Raw genomic sequence first — 17,990 nt, forward strand, 5'->3', positions numbered from 1 at the left:
TGTTCCTACCCTGTCTTTTTTCCCCATATTCTGACTCCCCAGGTTGACCTTGCCCTGTTACATGAACAGCTTGTGCTGAATCATAAGCCTTTCTGCTGTGACTAAGCCTAATTCATGTTCCAGTTCCTGAGCCTGAATTGTTGTTCCTGTATCCTGCAGTTCTAGCTCCTGAATCCTGTGTGTCTGTTCCTACCCTGCCTTGTTTCCCCATATTCTGACTCCCCAGGTTTACCTTGCCCTGTTACATGAACTTTGATTGTTTGCTGTCTGCCCTGACCCTCTGCCTGTTCTCAGGCTCTGTTTGCTCGCCACCTGCTTAGACCTAGTGACTGAACCTACACTTTTTTTTCTGGTTCCTTTTATATATTTCTGCAGAGAACTTTTGTAAAACACAGTTGTTGTCAAGCCTCTGTAATGTTTGCAAATGGTTACATAGCATATCAGCTCATGTCTGGTAATTCAGTAGTTAATTCTGGCACAGTCTCAGTTCTCCTTTCTCTATCTGTGTGGAATAAAATCTTATTTTAGCATCATTCCTGTCTGGGTAAAGTTTACTGTTCAAGCTTCTACTTACCAGTACTCTGAGTCTTAAGTTTGTTGTGTCTTCCTTCCTAGCTAAGTTTATTGCCATTCAAAAACCCTTCTTGCCTGACACTTTTCTTCCCTTGAAAAAGACATAAATATTTTTATCACGAACAGTGTTTGTTTTACAAATACTTCAAGGTGTAATAGTTACGTTCATAGACCAAAGTTGAAGCCTTGGGGTAGAACGTAAGAGATTAACCAGCTATATTTAATATTACAGAAAATGCTTATATTGCTTTTTCAATGGCCGCATAGTATGCTTTGCTGAGCAAATATTTAGTTATTCTCATTAGGTGTCTCTAACAAGGCTTGCATTAAGTTATAGATAAAAGGTGGTAAAAGGCTTTCAGTGGAACTTTAAAAATACTCTGAGGAGCGCTGAAAAGAAAAAGAAATTTTAATTTTACAAAAAGTTGATGTAGTCAATTTATTAATTAATTTTAAATATAACATGTGGTCCTGTTAAATAAATATTGTTTTATTTGTGTCATTGTTGGTATTTACTTTTAATCCATGAGGTGTATTTTTGCTTTCCAACAGTAAGGGATGCTCATTCAGCATTATTCAGATTGCTATGTGTATAGCTATGTTTTTAGAAGAGAAAAATTCAAAACATGAAATATGATTTAAACTATCATTTACACAACAATTCTTAAATTACCTACTAGGAAGTAGTGATGAGCAAAATTTTTCACCAGGTTTCACCACTAAAAAGACATCCATAGACTCCAATGGGTGAAAAAAATTGTCATGCGTCAAAAATTTTTGTCGCCCATAGACTTTTCTTTTGGTGAATTTTTGCTGTTTTTTGGTGAAGCAAAATGGGTCACAGTCGCCCATCACTAACTAGAAGTGTAAAGCACAGCAAGCCTTTAGTTTCATGGGAAAGGGCTGATGTGACCTTGGATCCATCTTTTGTAATGGTATATACTGTTTACAGATATGGGATCTTTTATCTAAAATGCTGGGACCTGGGTTTTTTTTAGGGAAGGGGGTCTTTCACCAATCCCTATAGGATTGATGCTAATATGGATTTATTCAGCTTACTTACTATTAAGTACAAGGTTCTATTTTAGTATTGCAGAAAAAAGGGAAACAATTTTAAAAACTGATCCCATACGTATATTTAATATGCACCATAACCTTAAAAGTTAATAATAATAGCTATTGCCAGAATTGTGTTACAACAGTATTTTCTTTTTACATGTAATTGTATCCCTCATAAATTAGTGCCCCCTGGGCAGCTGAAGGTAAGATATAAGTCAGATTCTTCTTCTAGTCATGTATTCTGAAGTTAAGTTATTCATTCTCAATGTATAGTTTCCTTTAACTAACCAAAGTGTAGAGATGTTTACATCTGTACAAATCTTTTTAGTGATCCATTATTACATCAGCTCCAAATAAGTTCAGACTGATATTCTTCAAACAAATACCAAATCTATTAGTAATTGACCATAGTTTGTTGTATTTTGGAACCAGCATGATGACAGCTGTATACATAAACATTGACTAAACCCTGTCTAAATCTTGACAAAGAAAATAATATATGCTTGTCAGCTTTACAGATTTGCATATAATAAAATCATGTGGTTATGCAAGAATAAATTCAATGGAGCATATGTAGTGGAAACTGTGCTATGCCTCATAGTTTTTTGTAACAAATTCACTATTATTTTTTAGCCGTTACAGCTTGATATCTATGTTCTCCAGGGTACAAAAATATCAGAAGAAAACTCACAAACTAAATATATCAAGTCATTCAATCCCTTTTCATACTTTGCTTCCCAGAGATACTTGTGACCTCAATTACCTGTAAGTTAAGTTGACTCAATGACTCACTCTTACATTCCACAAAATTGGGTTACACAGAACTACCTGATCAACTGTTGTGTCTCATCGCTATTTTCTGTTTCAGTATCCTAGAATAGATTTTATTTCTGGAGTTCTGGCCAAAGTAGAGAAACTTCTAGGGAAAGGAATTATTATGGACTCTGACCTGTTCATTTATAGAAAAAACTATTCTACACAATTTTACAAATGGCTCTTTGAAACAAGTGAAGGAAACGTGCAAAATTTGAAAATAATGTTGTTTTTCTTTCATAAGATATTGAGTATCTAGTAAAATATATTCAAATTTAGGACAAATACAGATTTTCTTTTTATTGTTGAAGCTGGAAAATAATATTTTTTCAAAATAGTTTCTTAATAGATGGATGTTTTGTGCATTTTATGTTTTTGAATATATGTTAATATGTATGCACTCAAAAAGATAACAAAATGAGCCTAGATCATGAACGCATCAGCCACATCATCAGGTTGATTTCTAAATTTCTGTGATTGAGTTTTGCTGTGATTGAGTATTATTTTAAACTAGACATTAAGCCCGTTAAGTTAACGGGTGCTAGAACATATGTAGTCAAACATTCGCCAGCATACCTCCCAACATTTCAGAATAAGAAAGAGGGACAAAATTGTTTGCCGCGCGTAGCCCCTGGGATTAAATCGCCAGGTGAAGTAGGTTTTGCATTTCCTTTAGAGATGAGTGTTTGCAGTTTCCTAATTCCTATCAATGCACTGTATGGCCAACAGATGTCTTGCAGTTTCCCAAGTCTTGTCATTGCACTGTATGGCCAACAGATGGCAGTGTCTTGCAGTTTACAAAAAAGGGGGATGGTGTACGTACAATTTCAAGAGTTAATAAAAAAGTGATAAATACTCACAGTTCACCCCAGTGCAAGGGTGCATGCATATAGTAACACAGCCATAGGTGTGAGTTCCTCCAAAAAATAAAAGCAACAAATAAAAAAAAAAATACAAAAATATTTATTTGGACATATTAGGAAGAGGCCTAATATGTCCCAATAAATATTTTGTATTTGTTTTATTTGCTGCTTTATTTTTTGGAGGAACTCACACCTGGTAGTGTCTTGCAGTTTCCCAATTCCTATCATTACACTGTATAACCAACAGATGGCAGTGTCCTGCAGTTTCCCAATTCCTGTCATTGCACTGTATAACCAACAGATGGCAGTGTTTTGCAGTTTCCCTATTCCTGTCATTGCACGGTATGGCCAACAGATGGCAGTGTCTTGCAGTTTCCCAATTCCTATCATTGCACTGTATAACCAATAGATAGCAGTGTTTTGCAGTTTCCCAATTCCTGTCATTGCACTGTATGGCCAACAGATGGCAGTGTCTTGCAGTTTCCCAATTCCTGTCATTGCACTGTATGGCCAACAGATGGCAGTGTCTTGCAGCATGATTTCTCTTATCCATGGCTTGGGATTCTGGCCAGGGTTTTGTATTGCATGGCTAACAGGGACAATTAAGCAGGTTTTGCACTTCCTTTAGAGATGAGATTTTGCAGTTTCCTAATGCTAGGCCTTTATACTGTATGGCCAACAGGTGGCAGTGTCTTGCAGTTTCTGAATTCCTGTCATTGTACTGTATGACCAACAGATGGCAGTGTCTTGCAGTAGTCTAACTCCTATCCATGGATTGGAATTCTGCTCAGGATTTTGCATTGCATGAGAAACCGGGGGGCCTTGGGATTAAAGCGTCAGGTGCCAAGAGATGAGAGTTTGTAGTTTCCTGAATTCCTGTCATTGCACTGTATAACCAACAGATGGCAGTGTCTTCCACCTTCCAAATTACTGTCATTGCACTGTATAACCAACAGATGGCAGTATCTTCCACCTTCCTAATTCCTGTCATTGCACTGTATAACCAACAGATGGCAGTGTCTTCCACCTTCCTAATTCCTGTCATTGCACTGTATAACCAACAGATGGCAGTGTCTTCCACCTTCCTAATTCCTGTCATTGCACTGTATAACCAACAGATGGCAGTGTCTTCCACCTTCCTAATTCCTGTCATTGCACTGTATAACCAACAGATGGCAGTATCTTCCACCTTCCTAATTCCTGTCATTGCACTGTATAACCAACAGATGGCAGTGTCTTCCACCTTCCTAATTCCTGTCATTGCACTGTATAACCAACAGATGGCAGTGTCTTCCACCTTCCTAATTCCTGTCATTGCACGCTATAACCAACAGATGGCAGTATCTTCCACCTTCCTAATTCCTGTCATTGCACTGTATAACCAACAGATGGCAGTGTCTTCCACCTTCCTAATTCCTGTCATTGCACGCTATAACCAACAGATGGCAGTATCTTCCATCTTCCTAATTGCTGTCATTGCATTGTATAACCAACAGATGGCAGTATCTTCCACCTTCCTAATTCCTGCTATTGCACTGTATGGCCAATAGATGGCAATGTCTTGCAGTAGTCTAACTCCTATGGGGATTCTGGCCAGGCTTTTGCATTTCATTGGCAAATGGGGCCCCTTGGATTAAAGCGCCAGATGAAGTAGGTTTTGCATGAGTGTTTGCAGTTTCCTAATTCCTATCAATGCACTGTATGGCCAACAGATGTCTTGCAGTTTCCCAAGTCTTGTCATTGCTCTGTATGGCCAACAGATGGCAGTGTCTTGCAGTTTACAAAAAGGGGGATGGTGCACGTACAATTTCAATAGTTAATAAAAAAGTGATAAATACTCACAGTTCACCCCAGTGCAAGGGTGCATGCACATAGTAACACAGCCATAGGTGTGAGTTCCTCCAAAAAATAAAAGCAACAAATAAAAAAAAAATACAAAAATATTTATTTGGACATATTAGGAAGAGGCCTAATATGTCCCAATAAATATTTTGTATTTGTTTTGTTTGCTGCTTTATTTTTTGGAGGAACTCACACCTGGTAGTGTCTTGCAGTTTCCCAATTCCTATCATTACACTGTATAACCAACAGATGGCAGTGTCCTGCAGTTCCACAATTCCTGTCATTGCACTGTATGGCCAAGAGATGGCAGTGTCTTGCAGCATGATTTCTCTTATCCATGGCTTGGGATTCTGGCCAGGGTTTTGTATTGCATGGCTAACAGGGACAATTAAGCAGGTTTTGCACTTCCTTTAGAGATGAGATTTTGCAGTTTCCTAATGCTAGGCCTTTATACTGTATGGCCAACAGGTAGCAGTGTCTTGCAGTTTCCGAATTCCTGTCATTGTACTGTATGACCAACAGATGACAGTGTCTTGCAGTAGTCTAACTCCTATCCATGGATTGGAATTCTGGCCAGGATTTTGCATTACATGAGAAACCGGGGGGCCATGGGATTAAAGCGCCAGGTTAAGTAGGTTTTGCATTTCCTTTAGAGATGAGAGTTTGTAGTTTCCCGAATTCCTGTCATTGCACTGTATAACCAACAGATGGCAGTGTCTTGCAACTTCCTAATTCCTGTCATTGCACTGTATAACCAACAGATGGCAGTGTCTTCCACCTTCCTAATTCCTGTCATTGCACTGTATAACCAACAGATGGCAGTGTCTTCCACCTTCCTAATTCCTGTCATTGCACTGTATAACCAACAGATGGCAGTGTCTTCCACCTTCCTAATTCCTGTCATTGCACGCTATAACCAACAGATGGCAGTATCTTCCACCTTCCTAATTCCTGTCATTGCACTGTATAACCAACAGATGGCAGTGTCTTGCAACTTCCTAATTCCTGTCATTGCACTGTATAACCAACAGATAGCGATGGGCGAATTTGCGCCGTTTGCTTCGCCGAAAAATTCGCGAATTTTGCGCGAAATTCGCGAAACGGCGAAAAATTCGCGAAACGGTGCCAGCGTCTCGTTTTTGACGCCGGCGCCCGTTTTTGACGCCGGCGCCCGTTTTTGACGCCGGCGAATTTTTACCGCGAATTTTCGCGGGAGTTTCGCGAATCGCGCGAATTCGTGCCTGCCGAATAAATTCGCCCATCACTACCAACAGATGGCAGTGTCTTGCAATTTCCTAATTCCTGTTGGGAGGTATGCGCCAGAGATGGTCCATGGGGCACATGCGCAGTAGCGCAATCCCACGGACACAGAGACTGGACGTAGCGACACTTGAACTTTATTATATAGGATAGGATGTAATTTTTAATGTAATTGCATCTAGGCAGGTTTTAGGTAGCAAGATTTTTATTTTAATATTTACTGTTTTCTAAAAAACACAATCACGGGAAAAAACACAATTGTGCCAAATAAGGTGCTTGAGAAAAGATCACATTTTTTATTGTAAATGGGTTTGTTTGGTTAAAGGTTTTTTGTACGTGTTATAGTAACTGATTATCAATATGCAATAGGTCAGTACAGTCAAATCTTCCTGAAACCCTTTAATCATAGAAATTGACATAGTTTAGTAAGAAAGCATTTTAAGGAATTTCATTTTCACATGAACAGTTCTTCTCTGTAACAGCATTCAAATAGAATATAGAATACTCTACAATACGATGGCTGTAATTGTAATGCATTCACAACAGGTTTAGACAAATTTGGATGCCAAAATATAAACAATAATGTGCAAATATTCAAAAGAAGGTTACTAACTACATAGTGTTTAATATTGCTAATTTGAATACATACAGCTTGACTCAGTAAAAGCAGACCAAAAATAGGATGCCATAACTTCAAAATAAAATACCTCCAAATATTTCAAGTGCGTAATAGGAAAAGCAACCCAAGGGGCACAAATGTAGCCTTTATTTCTATAAATAATTCATTTTAAACATGTACAGAAGCAATTTAACTATAGGTGCCCTTATCTATAAAATACAACAACACCCATATACCAAAAAGACAGGAGAAGCTGTAAATGGATCAGCAAAGAAACAAGTACATTTATGATTTTAAAGTTTTGACCTCCACCTCTAACTTTTAGCTCCTTTGTACATTTATATGGTTATAATATACATGTGTATAAAATGTTCAGTATGCTTTCTAATGATAATCATAAGATAGCAATTATGCTTGTCATATAGTCGATCCTGAATCTTATTCCAAAATAATCATCAGCTTATAGAAACAGACCAAAAGTTAAAGGATGGTTCCATTTCTGCTTTTAACATTTGTGCTAATATGTTTATGCCTCTGGTTTTTCTCTGTTCCCTCAGTGAAGTATAACAAGTTGTGTTCCATGTGGCTCTTACTTTGGATCTTTGCCATTATTTTCAAATGATCAATCCAAAAGAATGAAATCTTTCCCAACCGTCGACTATCCTAAGTGATTATAAAAAAACAAAACAAAGATTGTTAAAAAAAAAAACAAATTCATGAAAAGAGTAATAAAAGCTGTATTTCTTAACCATGATGGATCATTTGAAGAGCTTTCAAGCCACATTAGTCTATACTAAGGGGCCGATTCACTAAATTCGAGTGAAGGATTCGAAGTAAAAAAACTTCGAATTTCGAAGTATTTTTTGGGCTACTTCGACCATCGAATGGGCTACTTCGACCTTCGACTACGACTTTAAATCGAAGGATTCGAACTAAAAATCGTTCAACCATTCGATAGTCGAAGTACTGTCTCTTTAAAAAAAACTTCGACCCCCTAGTTCGGCAGCTAAAAGTCCGAAGTCAATGTTAGCCTATGGGGACCTTCCCCATAGGCTTTCCTAAGATTTTTTGATAGAAGGATATTCCTTCGATCGTTGGATTAAAATCCTTCGAATCGTTCGATTCGAAGGTTTTAATCGTTCGATCGAAGGAATAATCCTTCGATCGTACGATCGCAGAATTTGCGCTAAATCCTTCGACTTCGATATTCGAAGTCGAAGGATTTCAATTCCTAGTCGAATATCGAGGGTTAATTAACCCTCGATATTCAACCCTTAGTGAATCAGCCCCTTGATGTTTTCTCATATATTAAGTCACTTATAGACTTTACTTTCATGGATTGGATTACTCATTCTCTGCATAAAATAATACATTTACTCTCTTAAATAACTGTGATTTGCTAGTAATATGGGGGAAGAAAATATTACTCATCACTTGGAGCAAGAATGGTTTATACAGTGATGCTAGTCTGCATTTTCTTTTACCCTACAATATATCAATACCTAGTCCAAGCTTCTGTTATTCCTCTGATTGGATAACATTGCTTGTGTCCCAAATTTCCATTCCTATATTAGTACAACTCTATTGTAGAACTGTATATCTACCATACACCATATAAATCTACAGTACAGTACAGGTATGGGACCTATTATCCAGAACTCTTGGGACCTGGGGCTTTCCGGATAACGGGTATTTCTGTAATTTGGATCTTCACACCTTAAGACTACTAGAAAATCATGTAAACATTAAATAAACCCAATAGGCTGGTTTTGCTTCCAATAAAGATTAATTATAACTTAGTTTAGATCAAGTACAAGCTACTGTTTTATTACTACAGAGAAAAAGAAATTCGTTTTTAAAAATTTGAATTCTTTTATTATAATGGAGTCTATGGCAGACGGCTTTTCCATAATTCAAACCTTTCTGGATAACGGGTTTTCCGGATAATGGATCCAATACCTGTATATGCAAAATTATCATGTCTATCTCCACTAAAAAAGAAATATTGTTATTGAGTTAGAAACCAATACTAACCCCCAAAACTGGATTTATTTTGCTGCTTGTGCAGAAATATTTTTAAACTTTAGGAGAATTAAGTTCTCATTGATATTTTTCAGAATTATTTCCCTGCTTGCAAAATCATAGTTATTTCAAGATATGCAGATAAACAAGGTTTATCGTGACATCTTGCCAAATTTCTGAAAACACTTCTCTATGATTTTTATTTCCTTTTTAAATATGTTCTTTAGTACATAATACAACGTCAAGACATAGATTTCAAAAATGTAATTACAGTGGGTATATAGGGCATAAAAATGTCTACTTGATTTTTCCTCATTCAGAATTTCTAATTATAACACCAATGACCTATTTATTTTTCTCAGAGGACCTCCCAGTGTGTCAAAAACCGCTCATTTTTCAAATAGTTTCCATAATATGTGTGGAATTTAGTAATTCATTTGTCATTTCTGGAAATGTGTGTTTGTCTTTAAAAGTGATTCTGTGTGAGCCAGCTGCAAATACTTCATAGCACTTTCCATAATAAATAAATAAATAATCATAATGATGATGATGGTATAGTTATAAGTTCCAGATGTTTTTAAAAAACAAACGAAATAGAAATCAGCAATATATATGGGCTAATTTATCAGAAATCTTATTTGTGAGGTTTTAGTTTTTTTCTACCTCATATAAACTCACAATGAAAAAAACCTCTGTTTATTTATTAAAATTTTTTTAAAAAAACCTGATTGAATATAATCATGAAAAAAAAAGTTGGATTTGTGAGTTTACCAGCTCAAAAGAAACATAACAATCTTGAATTTTTTGTACCCACTAATATAACCCCTCATAAACTCTGTATGTTTGTCACATGGGCTAATTAGTTAGGGAGTTTAGAAGATTGGCACATGTATGCGGATCCGGTTAAGGAGAAGTTTTTAACTTTTTAATTTCTTAACATTCAAAATCTGATTACATCATTTTTCTACCTCCCACAATCGTTATAAAGGAACATTATGGCCGGATCAAATGTAAATGGAATGAGGTTCCAAATAACAATTTGATCACATTTTCTGAGCCAATCTTTTTGTGTTCACTCTGACCTGAATGCATTAAAAAAAGGCATATTTTTCAAGTTATGTATTGATTTTCAGTGATTGTGTACAACTGTGGAAATGTCTTGCATAAAAGTAAACAGCCACTTGAAAATGCATTCATCCATTGTGGGTTTTTTTTGTGCAATTATCCAGTGTGACTTCTGCCACAATTTACTGAGTGCTTACATTTTTTCCATTAGCTTTAATACATAATGTGACTATGCAAGGTCTGAAGTGGTGTAAAATAATGGCTTCAAATGTGGCATTTGGCCAGTTTTAAGTAAAACACCCACCTTGATAAATTCACACTCTATTTTCAGCGTTAATCTTTTTATTTAGTATGAATAATGTGGTGTTTCAACATTTTTATAGTTTGTTCACAATGTCTTCTTAATGCCACTCTTAGTTTTTCAGTTGTTTGTAGACTAAAAGTTGTCTGTCATCTTATATAATGTGACTTTTTATTAACTTGTTTCACATAATAGGCTGATGTGCCACGAAAGAGCATTGAACTATAAATAATGTGATTTCTATAAAAACAAACAATGCATAGCTCCTTATCATTCTTAGTGGAAACATTTAAAAAAAATAGCTTGTGAACTGCTGAGGTCTTGCTGACACATGTGTTATTAGAGGTGTCAGACTCTGTCTGTTTCAGTCATGTAAAGCAGCCTTCAGGCTTTCGCATCTCACACTTATGTGCACAGTGTACATTGTGCATCTTAACTTGTCAAAAAATAAATTGCTTTTGGCTTTCAAAATCCCTCCACTGAAAGGGACATCAAGAAGTCAGCATTTACTGTTTAATCTTTATGACTTGATTAGCAAAGTTATGTACAAAACAAAGAGTCTTATAAACAACTATATCATAATTTTCTTTGGCACTTGAAAACGGCACTTGACAAGAAGCTTTTTTTTCCAATTGACTGTCACATGTAAGGTTATTGCAGATATTAATATTGGTTTAATCCAAAACGGACAAAAGTTTCAAACCAGATTGATCCACACAGGCAATATTTATGTGACTTATGATCAGTTGTTGGCATACTGTATGCATCCTTAATCATCTACTGTACATCATCTAAAACCAACAATAAGGGTTTTTTTTTACTAAACTCCAAAAATGTATTTACTAAAAAATTTTTACTAAACTCCAAAAATGTATTTACTAAAAATCTTTTTATAAAATCGGACTTTTAAAAAATCACAAATTTTTCAGAATTTATTAAACCCAGAGTATCGGAAAAGTTTGAATCTGAAAATCCGGCATCTCAGACCAGTCGAGGTTGCATATAAGTCAATGGGAGAAGTCCCAATGATTTTATGATGTTCGCTGGGTTTTTGGCAATACCCCAAAGTTTTCAGAGTTTTCGGGCAAAATTCTGAGTTTTTGGGTGAAAAATCGGAAAAAATTGAAAATCTGATGAAAAATCCCATAAAATCTTGAAAATTGGATTTCTCACAATTTTTTTGGATTTTTTCCTGCAAACACATTTTTTTCGAGAAAGTGTATTAATAAATCAGCCCAAAAAACCAGTGGGGATTTGGTCAGAGTTTTTTTCAGAAAATATTGAGATAAATTCGGACTTTGATAAATAACCCCCTAAGTGTATGGCTGCCATGAGCCTTCAACAGCTCTAGTGCCACTAGCATGATCATCTCAATTTCTTCTTTCTTTCCAATAAAAAGAAGAGAATAGAGGGCATGGTCCAGCAGTTAATCACTTTTTATTATAACTCTTTACTAAGAGATACCTTAAATCTCTGCTAGCATTTATTTTCATTTACTATGCACTGTTGTGCTAAAATGAGGTTATAATAGCCATTTTAATATGTGGGTTCAAAATCATTTTATAAAATAAAAAAAGGCTAATGATTTTTCTGTTTTTTGTTAGTTCAAAAAGAGCACACCTAGTTCACCTCACCATTGTCTGACTCATTATATATCTACTAGCTGCAGACTTACAGCTTTAATTCAGTGGATTGAACAAAAAGATAAAATGTGAGGAACTAAAGCCTTTTTTAACACAATCACTTAATTTCCAAATATTTATGGGCCTAACTGTACATATGCTTTACACCAGTGATCCCCAACCAGTAGCTCGTGAGCAACATGTTGCTCCCCAACCCCTTGGATGTTGCTCCCAGTGGCCTCAAAGCAGCTGCTTATTTTTGAATTCCAGGCTTGGAGACAAGTTTTGGTGCATAAAAAACAGTGTCACTGCCAACCAGAGCCTCAATGTAGGTTGACGATCCACATAGGGGCTACCAAATGGCCAATCACAGCACTTATTTGGCACCCCAAGAACATTTTTCATGCTAGTGTTGCTCCTCAACTCCTTTTACTTCTGAATGTTGCTCACGGGTTCAAAAGGTTGGGGATCCCTGCTTTACACAATCCTTCGGGCCTTTATTGAGAAAACAATGTTACCAAGACCAAAAGATCTTTGAAAATAGTCATTTATTAGGCACCATATCAAAATCTTTGACAATATCCAGCTAGATTACATCTACTGCAACCCCAGTTCAAGTTCCTATTTTGTCATGAAAAACAATTACATTTATTTGAAATGATTACAATTTGACTTTAATGCATTTGGACAAAAAAAAAGTTGTCATATTACTTTTAGGGTGGTGGCAGATGGGGAGATTAGTCACCCAGCGGCAAATCTCCTCTACTGCGAGCAACTAATCTCCCTGTCTGCCACCACCATTAATGCATTAGAACAAAAAAAATTTGTCAAAAGAAAAAACGCCCATTGACTTTAATGCATTTGGAGAAAAAAGTCGTCTTAAGAAAAAAGTCCATTGACTTTAATGCATTAGGAAAAAAGAATTTGCCATAAGAAATAACGCCCATGGACTTTAATGCATTTGGAGTGAGAAAAAATTTGTTGCATGTTAAAAAAAAATTGACACCCATTGACTTCAAAACATTTCCCGAATTTTTCATAATTTCGCAAACTTTTGCAAATTTTTCAGAGAAGCAAAACGGGACAGATTCGCTCATCACTAACCGCCACTGGAAAACTAGGTATTCTAACACTAACCTAAAGTAAAAGTTGATAAGGGTAACTTGAAGGTCAATTTCACCAGATTTGTGAAATATTTTAAAATGCTCATGGGATTATTGTATTTGTTACATGCACAGTAATACTAATAGAAATAAAATCAGAGTACATTTTTTATAATCTCCTGTTTCTTTATCATGCAACTTTTCTTGGTACAGTAAAGTATAAATCTATATTTCAAGCAACTAAAAGGGAGCTGAGCAAAAAACTGGACAGTAAAATTGTTTCAATCCAGAAATGTTAAAAGCTACTGACTTAAAAGAACAATATGTCAAATGCTTATGATATACTATTCATATTGTCAAATGCATTTACAATTCTTCTTATTTATTGTTTATAGATGAAAGAAGAAACAAAGGACATTCAAGACTGTGATCAATATAAAGGTAAAGTTATTTTTTGTTTAAGTATTTTTATTAGGACTATACAGCATGCAGCCATGCAACTTAAAGGAATACTGCCATAGAAAAACATGTTTTTTTAATGCATCAGTTAATAGTGCTGCTTCAGCAGACTTCTGCACTGAAATCCATTTTTCAAAAAAGCAAACAGATTTTTTATAATTAGTTTTGAAATCTAACATGGGGCTAGACATATTGTCAGTTTCCCAGGTGCCCCCATGTTTTTATTTATTTATAACATATATAAACTGTTTTCAGTTTGCAGGGATATGAATAATTATAGTAAGCATGGCGTAAGTTCAACAATTTTCAATAATGAGTTTACAATAACATATAAGTACATTACAAAACATACAGCTCACAATATATTAAATAGTTTTATGTAGGACTCAATGGGTAGATTGCCAGTAGTCTGTTAATCTGATGCCCCCAGTCATTTGACTTGTGCTCTAATAAACTTCAGTCACTCTTTACTGCTGCACTGCAAGCTGGAGTGTAACCCCCCCCCCCCAGTAGCCCATCAGCAGAACAATTGGAAAGTAACTAGATAACAGCTCCTTGGTAGATACTGGATAAGAACATCACTCAATAGTAAAAATGTCCCACTGAAATACCATCAGTTACATTGAGTAGGAGAAATGTGATTGTCTTCCTGCTTATTCTTTCTTCAAATGTCTCGGGGCAGACGCAAGCGCAATAGAATGAAATAGCCAGCTTTTTTGTTGAAGTTCGGCATTTCGCTCAACTTTGCATGCCCAGCCATGAGAGGAAAGAAGAAGCAGGAAGGCAATAGCTTTGTGATGCTTGCTGGAATAACCCTGGACCGGTGCAGTTTTTTGCAGATTGGAGCACCCGCCCAGGGTTTCAGGTAAGTAAATACAATCACTTGGGCATGCCTTACTTTTGGTACCCTAAGTATAACATGCCTTTCCTTCTCATTTAAACACAACAACCAAACTATGAATAGATATCTTGGTTTACTCAATCACTTGACATTTCTGTGCTTTGGTTAGAGTCTATGGGGTTTTTTTCTCATTTAATACAGGTCAAAAAATAATTAAAGCAATAGGTATGATATTTTGCAAATTACCTTGACTTTTCATTGGCCACAATTAGAAAACCAGCATGGACACAATATAAATTTATACCCCTTAATTATGGTGATAGATTCTCTAGAGCAGCATATTGGGTAGGAACACAATAGCAGGTAGAAACTTTTCTTCAGTTCCAGTAACAGGCTTTATTTACTGTTATAATTTTTATTTTATATTACAGCAACATTGGATGCTTCTCTGGAGCCATAGAGGAGAACAGTGTATATGTGCGTTTTTTTTGTGCTTTTCAGATTCAAGCCAAAAAAAATACTTTGATGATTTGCATAATTGTGTGGTGTTCAGAACCCAAATAATGATTAAGAGCAAAAATCTGTATCATGGTTTGTCATATAGTTTAGAAGTTAAAGTTTTCCAGAATGGTATAGCACAATAACGCTGACAAAACAACAGCAGACAAGCAGAGATACGTGTAGATGTAAATGCCAATTATTAATTGTAAAGGAATGTTAATAATGCTTATCATCTTATATAAAAGTCTTGATCTATTTGACAAAAGAATCTGGCACATTAATCTTGTAAACACTGCAAATATTTGAAAACAGCAGCATTCCTTTATTATCTTCACATCGTAGAAATCATTATGTCATTTTTTTGCAGCCTATGTAAAAGAGCTGCTGCAGTCTTTAAAGTGGACCCGTCACACAGACACATAAAAGTTATTTTTAAATTAAACATGAAATCCAATTTCTATTTTTTATTAAAGCATTCAGGAAGCAGTTGTAAGCTCATTCAAAAATCCCAGCTGTCAATCAAATATTGTCTGCCCCTACTCTATGCCTTAAGATGGCCATAGACGCAACAATCTGACCGTACGAATCGTGGATTCATACGATTTTTGGACCGTGTGTGGAGAGTCCCGACATTTTTTGTCCAGCGGAGATCGGTCATTTGATCGATCAGACAGGTTAGAAACTTTCTGTGGCCTGCCGATAATATCTCTGCGTGTATTGCCGATCGTCCGATTTTCAGTGGGAGACTGTCACTAGTTTTTTTCAGACATAACTATCGTACGATTGCTGTCAGAGGTAGTACATTGGCTGATCTGTTCTTTTACTACTTTATTTGATCGAAATGGTAAGACTTTGATCTGAATGGTTAGTGGCGGGTCGGGAGATGGGAAAGTCCGATCGTACGTTGATTCGTACGATCGGATCTTTGCGTCTATGGCCAGCTTTAGGTATAGACGCAGGGCAGACAATTACTTTCACTTTCCATTCAGCACATCGTAGATGTCATTGCTCTCCCCACATTGCTCGTTCTCTTCACCATTTAATTGTGTAGCCAGGGCATGGGGAAGGTCATCAGGCCCCCCATTCTGGTACACAAACAAGATTCAGAGATGATGCAAAGCTTTTCTAAATAACAGTGCCCACAAAATGGCTCCTGCCTGCTTGCTATAATTATTATCCCCAGACTGAAGGTATAATTTATATAGTGTTATTAAAGTTAATTTTGCTTGACTAATGTGATAAAATAGGATTTTGAATATGCATAATTTAAATGCATAATTGGTGCTTGAAATGATTATTTAGAGTGCCAAATATGAGCGGAAAAAAAAAGAAAAAAAATGTGTGTAATTTAAATTTTTATAGAAGCAAAGCAAGTTCTTCCAGGTACTTCAGTATGGAGTTGAGAAGGCTACTACTGCTTTTTGGGTTATGAATGCCAAAGCTTAATCTATTTGATTCCCATGGTGCTAAAAAGCATAGCTGACCATATTTTTAAGATTTGTGTTATTAATGGGTAAATATTAATAATATTACATTAGTTTTTATTTGGTGTTAATTGTAAACTTCCATGTGATTGTTGCCTATAAAACTCAATATATTTGAAGTTTGGATGTTTATCACAGTAGTGACAATAATCTGTCACATATTTCTAATTAGATGTAAATTGTTATGAACAATATGCACAATTATTTATTGCATCTGAACGGCTCATTTCTATTAGCCACCTTTTAGGATAATGTAGGATAACAGTGAAACCATTAGCAATAATATATATCAAGGAAATGCTATAAAACTGTACCAAATGGTTTTGCTTTCCTGAAGTTGTATAAGCAGCGTTGAGTCTCAGAACTAGCAATTAAGCTTTGCTTTGTACACTGCATTAAATTATATTTATGTGATCAGCGATTGTACATGTTTTTTCCTATCTAGCATATAATCGAAATTGTTTTACTGTATCCAGTTTGTGATTATATTGGGTATAAAATTAGAAGAGATAGCAGTATGTTGTAATTTTTACCTGCTTCCTCTATCAGACAATAAAATCTCCTGTTTAATTAATATTGAAAGTTGTAAAACTGTCAAATAAAAATAAGAGAATGGTTTTCATGGACAAAATGATTATAAAAAGAAATGCAGGATCATTTATTAAACACAACCAAAGAGAACATTAGAATGTTCCCAACATTTTAAAATTCTACACTCATGTATAGTATGTAGATATTTCTCATGGAAAGATAGGTAAAGTTGCTGTACCGTGTTAGCCAGTAAAAATGTTACAGGGCAACCCTTTTGAAATAAAAAAAAAAATAACAAAAGTGGAATAAAGGTGATACTTTATTGGCTAACTAATATAATCATAGCTATGATTATATTTATTAGCCAATAAAAGTATCACCTTTATACCACTTTTGTAATTTTTTTTATTTCAAAAGGGTTGCCCTGTATCATGGAAAGATAGAAATAGTAATTTTCTCTGCAGCACTAAAGAGGTTATTTATCAAAGTTTAAATTTTGAATAGAAGGGAATTTTTTTTACTCCAATAAATTTGAATGTACTCACAACTTGAATGGGAAGTTATAAATGAAAACCTTTAAAAGTCTAAAATACTATTGAATGGGAACAACCCAAAATTTAGTTTTGTATTTGTGTCGAATATGAACAAAACTTGAATCCAATTTTCCTCCAAAAAAAACTTGAATGTCAGAAAGGCTATTCAAATCTTCAAATGTGTCAACGGACCTCTGCCTTCGATTTGTAAATTAATTCTGCATGTTTTAGGTGGCGAATATTCATATTAGAACTGTTTCCATGGTCAAGTTGCGATAAATCTCACATTTAAATTTACAGGTATATTTATTCCTCTATCTTTTTCACACACATTGCTTAATAAACTTTTTTCACCCTGGTTCCAAAGAGGTGTTAAAGAAGCCATACATATAAAAACTAAAAAAACAAGTTTGAATAGAGATTGGGTGGGGTGCGACATCTATTGTCTGCCACATACAATGCTGTTTTGGCACCTCTCCCTGGAAGGTCTAATAACACC

At 35.5% G+C, this 17,990-nt stretch overlaps 1 protein-coding gene across 1 annotated transcript in view; it reads left to right on the top strand.

The window, feature by feature from the left end:
- sntg1.S (syntrophin gamma 1 S homeolog) overlaps window positions 1–17,990 on the top strand; it is a 194,788-nt gene that overhangs the window by 37,139 nt on the left and 139,659 nt on the right. The window contains exon 2 of the mRNA XM_041567862.1: window positions 13,538–13,583. The gene's annotated coding sequence lies outside the window, so the exon portion shown is untranslated. The remainder of the gene's footprint in view (window positions 1–13,537; window positions 13,584–17,990) is intronic.

The sequence above is a fragment of the Xenopus laevis genome, chromosome 6S (assembly GCF_017654675.1).
Source record: "Xenopus laevis strain J_2021 chromosome 6S, Xenopus_laevis_v10.1, whole genome shotgun sequence".
NCBI classification, from domain to species: Eukaryota; Metazoa; Chordata; class Amphibia; order Anura; family Pipidae; genus Xenopus; species Xenopus laevis.